This window comes from Peromyscus leucopus, chromosome 7 (assembly GCF_004664715.2).
Source record: "Peromyscus leucopus breed LL Stock chromosome 7, UCI_PerLeu_2.1, whole genome shotgun sequence".
NCBI classification, from domain to species: domain Eukaryota; kingdom Metazoa; phylum Chordata; class Mammalia; order Rodentia; family Cricetidae; genus Peromyscus; species Peromyscus leucopus.
The window spans coordinates 7,136,657-7,149,680 of NC_051069.1; the positions used below are offsets into that span (position 1 = coordinate 7,136,657).

At 49.1% G+C, this 13,024-nt stretch overlaps 1 long non-coding RNA gene across 1 annotated transcript in view; it reads left to right on the forward strand.

The window, feature by feature from the left end:
• LOC114691964 overlaps positions 1–13,024 on the forward strand; it is a 29,317-nt gene that overhangs the window by 14,434 nt on the left and 1,859 nt on the right. Inside the window, exons 2-4 of the long non-coding RNA XR_003734308.2 lie at positions 3,222–3,369; positions 6,818–7,002; positions 12,308–12,548. This is a non-coding gene — a long non-coding RNA (uncharacterized LOC114691964). The remainder of the gene's footprint in view (positions 1–3,221; positions 3,370–6,817; positions 7,003–12,307; positions 12,549–13,024) is intronic.

Below are 13,024 nucleotides of genomic sequence, written 5' to 3' on the forward strand. Positions count from 1 at the left end.
CAACATCTACCCCATCCAGGACCTGCTCGATGAGGGACTGGTCCTGTGGAAAGACACCCTCAGTATCTGCAAGATTGGGGGCCACCACGTGATTTCAGAGAGGTGTTTCAGTGAGGATCCAGTGATGATGGTGTCGCAGAAACCAGAGGCCTTGCACCAGGCCAATGACTCATTGCAGTGAACATTTGCAAGTAAAGCTGATTGGACAAAAGGGTGAACTGGGTGACGTCACAGCTCCGGATGCCACCAGGACAAACGAAGTGTGGAGAGGTGGGAAAGATGGAGGATCAAAGAGGTGTTTTGTTTTGTTTTGTTGGGTTTGTGTGCTTGGTTTGGTTTGATTTTTTTTTTTTTCTTTCGGGGGAGATACAGGGGTGAAGGGACTGGGAGGTGAGAAGAATTAGGGTGCATGATGTGGAATTCCCAAAGAACCAATAAAATTATGTTAAGTTAAAAAAAAAAAAAAAGAGCCGGGCGGTGGTGGCGCACACCTTTAATCCCAGCACTCGGGAGGCAGAGCCAGGCAGATCTCTGAGTTTGAGGCCAGCCTGGGCTACCAAGTGAGCTCCAGGAAAGGCACGAAGCTACACAGAGAAACCCTGTCTCGAAAAACCAAAAAATAAAAAAATAAAAAATAAAAAAAAAGATTCCCTGTTCCCAGATATGTCTAGGTTTGTGTCAAGTTGACAAAAACCAACCAGGACACATCTGTATAATTATCACCCTAAAGAGCTAGTTACACACGACTCTGTAAGCCACAAAACCACATGTTTGTTACAGCTACTACAGTCAACCCTTGTAACCTTAGTAGAAAGCAGCCACACGGAACAGAAAAACAAGGGGCATGGCTAGGTCCCAGGAAAACATACTACAGGCTGTGCGTACACCAGTGCCCTAGAAAGCTTGTAACATGCCAGTACACAAGAGTGCTCTGTGTATTAACTCCTGTGTCGTAAGAGGCTGGATAGATCGCTCTTTATCCCATTGGCTCTTAGACCCCATCCAGACTCGGGTGTTTCTTCATGCCTCTCCAGAACCCTCATAGACATGTAAGTGTGTGGGCCCAACTGGAGAACAAGGTGTTTGGTTGGTCTGGTTGTTTTTGAGACTAGGGGCAAGGTCTTTCTGTGTAGCTCCGGCTATCCTGGAACTCCCTATATATAGACCATGCTGACCTTGAACTCACAGAGATCCACCTGCCTCTGCCTCCCGAGTGCTGGGATTAAAGGTGTTTGCTTCGGCTGCAGTGTGGACGTTATAGCTGGAGCAGAGCAGGCGTTTTGTGATTCGAGCCAGCTGGTACTAATGAGTAGGAAAGCTAAAGCTAACAGAGAAATGTTCAAAAAAAAAAAAAAAAAAAAAAAAAGCCTGAAGGGGCTGGGGAGATGGGCCGGTGGTTAAGAACACTTGTTTTTCTTGCAGAGGACTCAGGTTTAATTTCTAGCACCTACATGGTGGTTCATAACCATCTGTAGCTCCAGTCCCAGGGAATCCAGTGCCCTCTTCTGGCCCTGGCAGGTACTGCATGCATGTTGTACACAGACACATGCAAGCAAGCAAACAAACAAAAACACCAAACTTAAAATATGAGAGGAAGAAAAAAAAATTAAATATCTGTATCTGTGTTATTTAGAGGTATCTTACTGTATTATAATTTTTTTTCCTTTTTTATTTTTATACAGGGTCTTGTCATGTAACCTTGGCTAACAAGGAGTCCCATATATAGACCAGGCTGGCCTTGAATTTATAGTAATCCTCTGGCCTCAGCCTCCCAAGAGATGAGGTTACAGGCATGTGCCATTCAGTACACACACACAAACGTTCCTTTCAGAGACAGAATCTCAAATAACCCAGGCTGGTCTTGACCCTACTGTGCAGCTAAGGATGACCTTGATCTCATGATCCTCCTGCCCCTACCTACCTCGAGTGCTTGCCACAGTCTCCATCTAGTCATCTGGCTAGTGTCCAGGGTATGAGACCACCTGGTAGGATTTTTATTGTGATGCTGTGCTTTTGACCTCTATAGTTCCAATTAAGTGTTTGGTCTTGTGTCTTTTTGTTGTTGTTGTTTTTGAGACAGGGTTTCTCTCTGTTCTGGTGCCTGTCCTGGATCTCACTCTGTAGACCAGGCTGGCCTCGAACTCACAGAGATCCACCTGGCTCTCCCTCCCGAGTGCTGGGATTAAAGTCGTGCGCCATCACTGCCCAGCGGTTTTGTGTCATTTTGTTTGCAGTGCTGAGGTGGAATATGAGGCCGCAGGTGTTACACAGTGCCCTGCCCCTGCTTTCTTTTTTTTATACATATGGAATATGTCCAGTTGTGTACATGTTCTTTTTTAGCTCTCTGACTTGAAACCCTGGCCGCTGTGTGTTCTTTTCAATGAAGAGGGGCTACTAGAACGCTTCCTTCCCAGGCTGAGATCTGGAAACTGTTTAGGTAACACGAAGGGACATTCATAGAACTGACCTCACTGTTTCCTACTGAGCAGTCACTGTTTTTTCCTTGTCTGGCTTTTCGTGTCTGGAGAATCCTTGTTTCCCAAATGCAGTGGATGGAGATGGTATTTTGTGTGTCTTACATGGGAATATACATCATCTGGACTGGAAGAAGAATACGTGTTTGTGGGGTTTATGGTTATTTTTGTTTGCTGTGTTGGTTGTTTTCAGAAATGGTCTGGCTGTGTAGCTCAGGCTAACCTTGAGCTTGAGGCTGCTCGTGCTGTGACTCAGTGCTGTGACTATAGGTGTGTGCCACCTTGTCTGGCTATGATCCTTTTTTCATTTGCTCAGTTGGCATTTATTAGAAAGCAGTTTGCCACATGCCCATTTTACACTGGCCTTAAGGTTCTGCAAACATCTAAAGCTTTCCTATCAGGGCTTTATATACACCCTTTTCTCTCTCTAGAATGTTCTTCATAGCCATATATCCCTTTTGCATGTGGAAAGAGGCCTTCTTAGCCAGGAAGTGGTGGCACATGCCTTTAATCCCAGCACTCTGGAGGTGGAGGCAGGTGGATCTCTGCATTCAAGGCCAGCCTGGTCTACAGAGTGAGTTCCAGGACAGCCAGAGCTACACAGAGAAACCCTGTCTGGGTGGGGGTGGGGGAAGCAGCTTTCTTAGACAGTTCTATAGTACTGAATTTCTATTATTTTCTAACACGTTTCTGCTTTCTTTGACCCTTACAGCTACTTACAGTTTTGTTTTGCTTTGTCTTTTTCAGCCTGGCTGGCCTCAGACTTGGAAACTGCCTCAGTCTCCCAACTACCAGAAATCAGATATGAACCACACTCAGCTGCTTCTCTTAGACTATAGGAAGGAAGTTTTGTCTGATTCCCTGGAGCCATTTCAGCGCCAGGTGTGGTGGACAGGTATGTTTGTTATTTTTTTTTTAATTTCTATGTGTAATTATTTTTGAGGTAAGTCTCATGCAGCCCAGGCCTTGAACCTACCCTGTCACCCTTGAACTCCTCATCCTCATCCTCCACCTCCTGAATGCGGGGTCACAGGTGTGTGCCATCATGCCCAGCTGCTGAGTATTCAGTTTATTAATATGAAGAAGATGAATGAAGGAGCGCACGAAAGAGTGAGTCTTTGAGAGCTTCCCAGGGCTTGTCGAGTAGCGGTACAGTCAGACCGGCGATGCCTGGCTCACAGGAGCACGTCTCCGGACTCTGACTCCATCTGCCTCTCCCTCAGCCGTGCCTTCTCCAGTGATAACTGCTGGCCCCTGCCTACTGGCCAGAGGAGGACTGACAGGTGAGGCTGACAAGTTCCAGGCCCAAGAACCAGATGCTGGGCAGAAGCCAGAGCTCAGCTTCCATGATGTCACTGCCTTCAAGGGACACGTCCCTCCCGTTCCTTCCGAGTGCCGCCTGCCACTCTGGAAAGAGTCTCGGGCAGCATGGTGGTACACGCCTCTAATCCCAGCACTGGAGAGACAGAGCAGGGGAATCACTGAAAATTTGATGCCTGCTCGTTCTGCATGGTGAGCTCAAGCCAAGCAGGGCTTCTGTAGGATAGCGAGGCCATCACAAGAGCAAACGAATGCGAGATACGGCCTCTCTCCTGGTTCTAGGTCCAAACCCATTTGTGACCATTGACACCTGTTAGCATACACCAGGCCCCGGGTTCAGTCTTCAGGACAAAAAACAAAGCAACCATTGGAATATAAACAGAACAAGAAAGAAGTTGTTTGATAAAGTGAGCAGTCTTACTTAAAACATTTTTTACAATTCTCTGAGTTGGAGAGGACTCGGGAAACTTGTCTCAAACCCCTTTTAACAGAGGAGGAAACGGACTTCAATGAGATGATACGTGGAGGTTGTTTAGCGTCGTGTTTGAGACTTTGTGTTTACTTTATCTTCTGACCATCTTCAGCAAACCGCCTAAGATTGACTTCCCTACAATATCCACCCCCAACAGTTGTCCAGATCAGTAGTAGAGGGTTTGTCTGGCATGGGCTAATGCCCTGGGTTCAATCCTCAACATCACAAAACATCCCAAGAGCTATAGCTACCAATATTTATTTATTTATGATTTGTGTGTGTGTGTGTGTGTGTGTGTGTGTGTGTGTGTGTGTGTGTAACCACGTGCACGCATGTGTACATGCATGCCATACTATACATGTGGAGGTCTGCCATACCATACATGTGGAGGTCTGCCACACCATACATGTGGAAGGCTGCTATATCCTATATGCGGAGGGCTGCTATACCCTACATGTGGAGGTTGGGACAACTTTCAGGACCTTTCTCACCTTCTACTGCTCAAGCGTGGTTTCAGGGTCTCTGTGGTTTCTCTGCCACGCCCTGTACTTCAGGCTACTTGGCCCATGAGCTTTCAGGCAATTCTCCGGTCTCTTCCTCCCATCTCACCATAGGAATTCTGGGATTACACCACATCAGTGGGTTCTGAGGATGAACTCAAGGTGCCCCTCCTTGCTGAGCCAACTCCTTGGCACCCTGATTTGTTTTGTGATGTGTAGTTTCACTGTGTTGCCTAGGTTGGGCTGTACAACAGGCATGCGCCACTGCACCTAATCTTACTGTTTTGTGTGTACACCAGTGAGGTGCCAGGCTTTGAGCTAGTCAGTTTGTATGCATCATTTGACTCCTGTGTCCTGGGGTAGAATAGGCACCAGCCCTATGTTACTGATGAGGAGCCTGAAGCTTGGAAGCATGTGGCCTCCCCAACATCTTATAATTCATGAGCAGTGTTCAGACTCTGCTGAACGTTCAGGTTCTGGCTTCTCTCTTAAGCATCCAAATAGCTTCCTTTTCCTGTCAGCTTGTCCCTGGGCTCTAGAGGCGGGGCTGTCCCAAGAGTTCATTTGGTCAGTCACCCTAACAAGGCCAAACAGGGTCAAGACTTTCAGTTGGGAGTCTTCGCCGAGGCTCGACTGGAGTGTCTTTACAGTCGGCAGTGAAGATGTTTCTGAGGGTCAAAGACAATCTCACGAGAAAACTCAGACAGTGGTGTGCCATTCCTACAGCAAGTGTCCCGCTAGTGGAGTCTCCAGGAGCCCCCGGTTCTGCATCTCCTTAGGATGGGGGAGCTGCCCACAGAGGCAGGAACGTGGATGTCCCCTCTCTCTTAGGCCTACAGAAGGGGACTGGCCTCTCTCGAAAAGAGTGGGACTTGAGCCAAGCCAGCTTGAAAGAAGCCTGGGGATGGAGTGGGCAGGTAGACTTCTAGGAGAGAAGCTAGAGGCCCTGGCCAAGGCACCCAGCATTGCCCAGACGCCTCAGGGAAAATCTCGGAGCCCTCCCAGTAAAAGGCTGGGTTGCTTTGCTTTGTTCTGAGATTTGTGTGTGTGTGTGTGTGTGTGTGTGTGTGTGTGTGTGTGCGCGTGTGTGTGCAGGAGTGAGGTGCTCTCGAAGGCCAGAAGAGGGTGTCAGGTCCCCTGGAGCTGGAGTTACAGGTGCTTGTGAGCTGCCTGGCGTGGGTGTGGACGCCAAACTCAAATCCTCTGAAAGAGCAGCAAGTGCTCTTAAGTGCTAATCCACCTCCAGACCCCAAGTGAGGGCTTGTTATCGCCCCTGGCAGTGAGGAAATTGGGCACAGGAGGGCAGGCTAAATGCTGGATGATGAGGTGGATTGTTCTGAGTCAGGCTTTGAGAAACCTGGAAGTTTCTAAAGCTTCAGGAATTCAGGGTCATGTGGGGGGCAGGTCTTCACAAGGAAGAGAGTGGTAGCCAGAGATATTGGAGACTCCCAGTGGGCTCTGAGGGCAGGCTGGCATCTGAGGATGTGGCTGGACTGGCAGGAGACTGAGGTCTGCACAGGATCTCAGAGGTACGGCTCCATTGGTAGAGTGCTTGCTTACCTCACATGCGTGAAGCACCGAGTTCAGCCCCCCAGTGCCGTATAAACCGGGCATCTAGACGCAAGCCCATAATCATAGCACTGGGGAAGTGGAGACAGAAGAATTGAAAGTTCAAGGTCATCCTTCACTACAGTTTGAGGCCAACCTAGGCTACGTGAGACCTTGTCAAAAACAAAATTTATTTAATCCATCCATGTGGCAGAGGCCCAAAGAGGGGAAGACCTTTGACCAAGGATGTAAAGGATTAATAGAGCCTGACTAGAAAGACCTCAACAAGTTTAAGGACCTATTAGAGTTCACTCCTATGCAGCCCCCCAACATAGGCATTGAGACTGGCTGAATCTCCTATAGTAGACCCCAGGGACTGAGGTCCCAATCAGACCCACCTAAGCTTATTTCTCACTTTGGGACCCCCAAGGGACATTCTCAGGGCCCACAGCCTGCTCCTCTGTACTCCCTGGCCATTGATTGGACCGCTGTGGCTCTTTCAGCTCCAAGTGACCGGAAGAAAGCCAAGCTAGGGCTCTCAAGCCTCCTGCCGCACCTGCAATCCAGTCTGACACAGGGAGGCGGCCAACTCCACTGCGGCTCACACAGCTGTGAAGTGAGCGCCTGCTTCTTCTAGGCAACCTGATCTGTGCAAGGCCCTTGATGTCTCCTTTTGAACCCTGGAAAGGTATCAGTCATGCAAGGACCCCAGGTGGATTGGCAATGCAGAGCTGAGGTTGGGGAGGGCCTGCCTGGGGAAAACATACCAAGAGCAAAAGAGGAAAAAGAAGGAATCCAGGTGGTCTGGGGCAGAGGTGCAGGTGAGAGAAAAGGTTGATCTGGTGGGCCCACCGCGAGCTAGAAAGAGAAAGGTGGGGTGGATTTTGAATGGCCTGGCCTGTGCCAAGAGTTACCGCGACCCACGTGTCCCAAGCAAAAGAGACCTGGCAGGGTGGGGCAGGAAAACATCAGCCCTGGTGTTCACCAGCTGTGCTGCCCTTGGCAGGTCTCTTGGATGCTCTGAGCCTTGAGTTACAGAATCAAACAGCAGCGTGGTTCATCCTTCACATTGGGCTGTCTGTGAGGTCAGTCAGTGGTCCGTCCTCCTTCAGACACTCCCCCTTCCCCTGCTGGGCACTCTGGGTGTGTTCCTGCACCCAAGCATACATCCCTCCTGCATCCAAAATCTTACCCCTTCCCACCCCACTCCACCTGGACTCCAGCTAGGGACACACTAGCATTCTGGGAGTGCCTCCCTCCTGGATTGGAGCCAGTCCTGAGAACAAATGGAGGGCGGGGGTGGGGGTGGGCGGCTGGGGGTGGTGGTGAGCTGGGATCTTTCCAAGACACCCTGTGGAGGAGAGAAATTCACATCTGCACCTCCTCACGCTTGGTCTTCCCCACCCCCACCCCCTTTTCCTAAACTCTGGCCTGGCCTGCCTTCTTCACAAGGAGCGAATGTTATTTAAAAGATCTGGAGATTTGCCTTAAATAGGCATGGTGTGTTGTGCCAGGGCCAGGGTGAGGGGTGCGGGGAGGCTGTTCCGGTGGAGGAGAGAGAGGAGCTGGTCACAGCAGAGGATACCAGCGTCCCCAGGGGTGTTACGGTTGACTAGGCCCAGCCCCGCTGTCCCAGCCGACGCCATGGTCTTTATGCCCCAGGAATGGAAACGAGTGTTGAGGGCAGATGGCTGTGTGCCTCCTAGACACCAGTTCCTAGAACTTCAGTCCTGCCCGCGGGCTGCCCCTGTCTGACCTCCCAGCCCTAGTTGGTAACTGGATACTGGTCTCACTAGACATCTCCCCAGGTGAGCTGGGTCTCTGCTTACGGAACTTGAGGGCCACCCCAGGGGTGTGGCAGGCGTCTGCTTGGATGTTGAGAGGCTGATGGAGAGCTGGAACCAAGGGGATGTAGAGCAAAAGGTGGGCTGGCCTGTACAGACACATGGGCACATCGAGCAGACTCATTCACCTGGCTGCCCTGCTGCTCCCCTCTGGACCTGCTGAGACTCCTGGAATGCACTAATGGGAGTCTTTTTTTTCTTTATCATTATTATTATTATTATTAAGAAATTTTCTATTCATCTTATATACCAACCACAGATCCCGCCCCACCCCCCATGGGAGTCTTGACTGGGCGTGGTGGCACAGACCTTTGATCCTGGTACTCAGGAGGCAGAGGCAGGTGGATTTCTGTGGGCTCAAGGCCAGCCTGGTCTACAGAGCAAGTTTCTAGGCCAACCAGGGAAACACAGTGAGACCCTATACAAAATAAATAAAAAACAGAAAAGAAAAAAATGGGGGGTTTTGCTGGGCATGATGTCCCAGCAAAACACTCAGGAGAGAGAAAGAAAAATTTTAAAAAAATAACATCTTACCTGTGGAATTTAAAGGACAAAAACTAGGGGACAAGAAAATATTCTGGGGCGGGGGTCAAGATCATGATGGGGAAACCCACAGAGACAGTTGACCTGAGCTAGTGGGAGCTCATGGCCTCTGGACTGACAGCTGGGGAACCTGCATGGGACCGAACTAGGCCCTCTAAATGTGGGTGACTATTGTGTGGCTTGATATGTTTGTGGGGTCCCTGGCAGTGGGACCAGGATTTATCCCTGGTGCATGAACTGGCTTTCTGGAGCCCATTCCCTATAGAGGGACACCTTGCTCAGTCTTGATGCAGTGGGGAGGGGCTTGGTCCTGCCTCCCTTGATGTGCCAGACTTTGTTGACTCCCCAAGGGAGGCCTTAGCCTCTCTGAGGAGTGGATGGGGGTGTGGTGACGGGGTGAGCAGGAGAAGGGGAGGGAGGGGAACTTTGGTTGGTATGACAAATGAAAAAAAAAAATAAAAGAAGAAAGAAAATATTCTGAGTCCAGAATGCCTTTAATCCCAGCAGGCAGGCACATCTCTGAGTTCAAGGCCAGCCTGGTCTACTCTACAGAGCTAGTTCCAGGACCACCAGGGCTGCACAGAGAAACCCTGTCTTGGAAAAAAGAGAGAGAGAGAATATTCTGTATTAGGTCCTTTTCGTGGGTGCCCATCTACTTACAGCTGTATCACCTTGGCCCTCAAATCTGTAAACTAGGTCAGAGTCTCTACTCTGTCGTGTTCTGGTGAGAAGGTGGCCAGAGGAAAGAGGGACTTTGATAGGGGAGGATCTCCCGTTTATTGGGTCAATCTGAGAGACAAGACTTGCTTCTCCCCACCCCACAGTGGGTAGCCCAGCTCTGCTGGAGACAGTTGGAAGGGAAGGCTGTGGAAGCCGGCTTTCCATTCCTTCAGACCACTGTTAATTCTTTTTCTTATTCTCAGAGGCACCTACGGAGTGAGTTTGAGGAAGAGAGCTTATATACAGGGGTGGGGAGTTACCTCTTCGGGTGACTGTAATAAGGACAATATGAGCCAATCTGGAGGGTTTCCCTCATGCTGGTCCCAACCTGGCTCTTTTTCAGCCTTTCTGAGATTTATTTTGTTTAACTGATAAGCTCATAGTCTTGGTTGGCCTTGAACAGAGACCTATCCGACTCTGCCTCCAGAACGCTGAAATTAAAGGCACGCACTATATGACCTGTGTTCCTGGGCCTATTCCTGTGTCCCTAGGCCTATTCATTCTAATTCTGTTGACTGGCAGGTGACCCTGTTTCACTAATGATGAAGCCAAGATGCAGGAGACTTAAGCAGAACCTCCAAGGTCACACACAGTCCGGAAGGAAAGAACCAGGATTTAAACATAGGAATCAGCCTTTGGGAAACCCTATAACTGGGGCTTGAGTTCCAGACCCAGCTAGCAAGCACGGCCCTGGCCAAATCACCTAGCTGCTCATCCGTCAGGGATCTTTCTCCACCAGGGAAACCGTTGTCCCACCCTCCTCCCAGAAAAGAACAAGGGGGCTAAGGAACCCCAAACACGAGCTTAACGCCCAGTGGAGGCTTCTGAACAAAGGAAACTTCCAGCTCAACATTGACTCAACGCCCCCTCCCTTCCCGCTCCTGGGGTGAGGCTGTGCCCCACTCAGGCTGGAGACTTTGGGACAAAGGATTTGCAGGGTCTCCAGAGAGATGTTGGATGACTCCTTGGTGCCCCCTAGTGGTGTGAGTGCTTAGACTAGGAGGGCCTGGCAATAGTATGAATGAGTAAGATATATATACCAAACAACAAAAAAGAAAAGGATACACCAGGGTCTCACAAGGCATAGCATCCTCCGTAGCTGACCACCCCACCCAGGCAGAGGGTAGACGTGTACTCCCTTAGTCTGTGAAATGTTCAGAGTGTCCATTCATTATTTTTATTTTGCTTTTTCCGAGACAGAGTGTCTCTGGGCAGCTCTAGCTATCCGGGAACTCACAGAGTTCCTCACAGACTGGCCTCAAATTCACAGAGATTCGCCTGACTCTGCCTTCCAAGTGCTGGGATTTAAGGTATGCGCTGCCACCACCGGGCCAGTGTCCACTTTTTAAAATGTTGTGCTGAAATCTGTGAAAATACAAAAAATGCTTAGGCCAGGTCTCTTGAGACCAGGGGATCGGCCTTGTCCTGAGACAGCTTATAAATTATTAGTTACTCCAGATGCAGATCCCAGGGGCCATCGAGGCAAAGGAGCAAGCAGCCAGAAGTGGGGCTCCCTTCCTGCCAGGGTATTTTTGGGAAGCGGCAAGGACTGTGGCAAGCACATCTCCTGCCTGCCTCTTAGCAGGGATTGGCTCCCCTTGTGCTAAGCTCTATCGCCACCCTCTCGAGGACAGGTACAGGTCTTACTTGAAAGTGTACTATCACTGGGCTAGGCACAGTTCGTAGAGTGCTTGTCCAGCATTCCATCCCCAGACTGCATAAGGCCAGCATGGTGGTGCGCCCTGTCATCCCACCACTCCAGAGGTGGGAGCCGAAGGATCAAAAACTCAAGGGCATCCTACATAGGGAGTTTGAAGCTAGCCTTGAACATATGAGGACAGCCTGGAATATAAGTGATCCTGTCTCTGTTAAAAAAAAAAAAAAAAAAGTGGAACCAGGTGGTGGTGGCACACACTTTTATTCCTAGCACTCGGGAGGCAGAGGCAGGTGGATCTCCGTGAGTTAAAGGCCAGCCTGGTCTACAGAGCTAGTTCCAGGACGGCCAGGGCTACACAGAGAAACCCTGTCTCAAAAACCAAGAGGGGGAAAAAGTGCACTGTTGAGCTCCATAGGGGGTAATACACCGTGAATGTCTATCTTAATAATTTTCTCTCTGCCAAGAAAGCCTAAATCCTGGGGCATGGCCGTTGAGCCAGTCTGGAAGGGCTAATCTGGATGTTTCAGTCTAGAAACCAAGTCGGGGCCAGAAGGTTATCCAGGAACACAGGCGCCCTCTGCTGGGCCCCCATCTGCTCTGCTTCTAGTCTTGGCTCAAATGTCCCCTCCTCAGAGTCCCTTTGTGATTTCTGCTCTTAAGAAGTCAACTTGACTACATAAGGAAGAGGCTGGGTACACCTGTGAGGGAGGGATTTTTTTTCTTTTTTATTAATTAAACCATTTGAATTGGGAAGACCAACCTTTAAATAAGATCTTTTGAAGTGGGAAGTGTTGTTTATTTTTCACTCTTTTGGGGGGCCTGCCACCCAGCTCCCAAATAAACCACACACACAGAGTTTTATTCTTATAAATGTCCAGTCTTAGCTTGGCTTGTTTCTTGCCAGCTTTCCTTAACTTATCCTGTCTACCTTTTGCCGCTGGGCTTTTCACATTCTCTTACTTCTGTAAATCTTACCTTATTCTGTGGCTTGGCTGGCTCCTGGATGCCTCCTCCTTCTCTGGCTACTTCTTTTCTCCTCCCAAATTTCTGCTTCTATATATTCTCTCTGCCTGCCAGCCCACCTGTTTCTCTCTCCTGCCTCGATATGAACCATTCAGCTCTTTATTAGATCATCAAATGTTTTAGACAGGCACAGTAACAGCTTCACAGAGTTAAACAAATGCAACATAAATAAAAGTAACATACCTTAAAATAATATTCCCCAACAGGGAAGATCCTTTAATCTGGGCCATACCTCCTGCCGACAGCCTATATAAAAGACATGGAAGAAGAAAGCTTCTCTCTTGGTCTGCCATCTCTGGCAAATCCATCCCTTCACTGGCATTAGAATCTACTTCTGCAAGACTCTGGCATAGACTGAAAACCAGCTGAGACATCCAGCTTCATACACTGAACAGCTATCGGATTACTGGACCTGCCATTGGTAGACAGCCATTGTTGGATGAGCCTGTAAGCTATTCTAATAAATCCTTTACATATGTAGGTGTAGATACATTCATTCTATAAGTTCTGCTTCTCTAGAGAACCCTGACTAATATGCCATCCTGTAAGTGAACTCTTTGTTTTCTCTGATTGTATAGCATTGTCACAGTTTCTGGGATGGCTTTCCAGTCTATTCCGCTGTAATAGATCTCCTTCAGCACCCTGAGGTGGGCTGGGTCAGCTCTGTGTACTGGGGGATCTGCAGTGCAGAGCCCAGCACCTAACACGTTAGGGGTGACTGATCGATCTTCATGAAAAAAAAAAAAAAAATCACAAGATGGACAGGTAGTTCCCTTTATCACCCACAGTAAGATGAACACTGAGAATCTGTTCGTTCTGTTCTGCTTTTCTTGTTCCCCTTCTTTCCCCTCATTCTAAACCATCCTCACACTGACTGCTTTGTTTAAAATCCTGAAGCTGTGTAAGAAGTCCTGACTGAATTT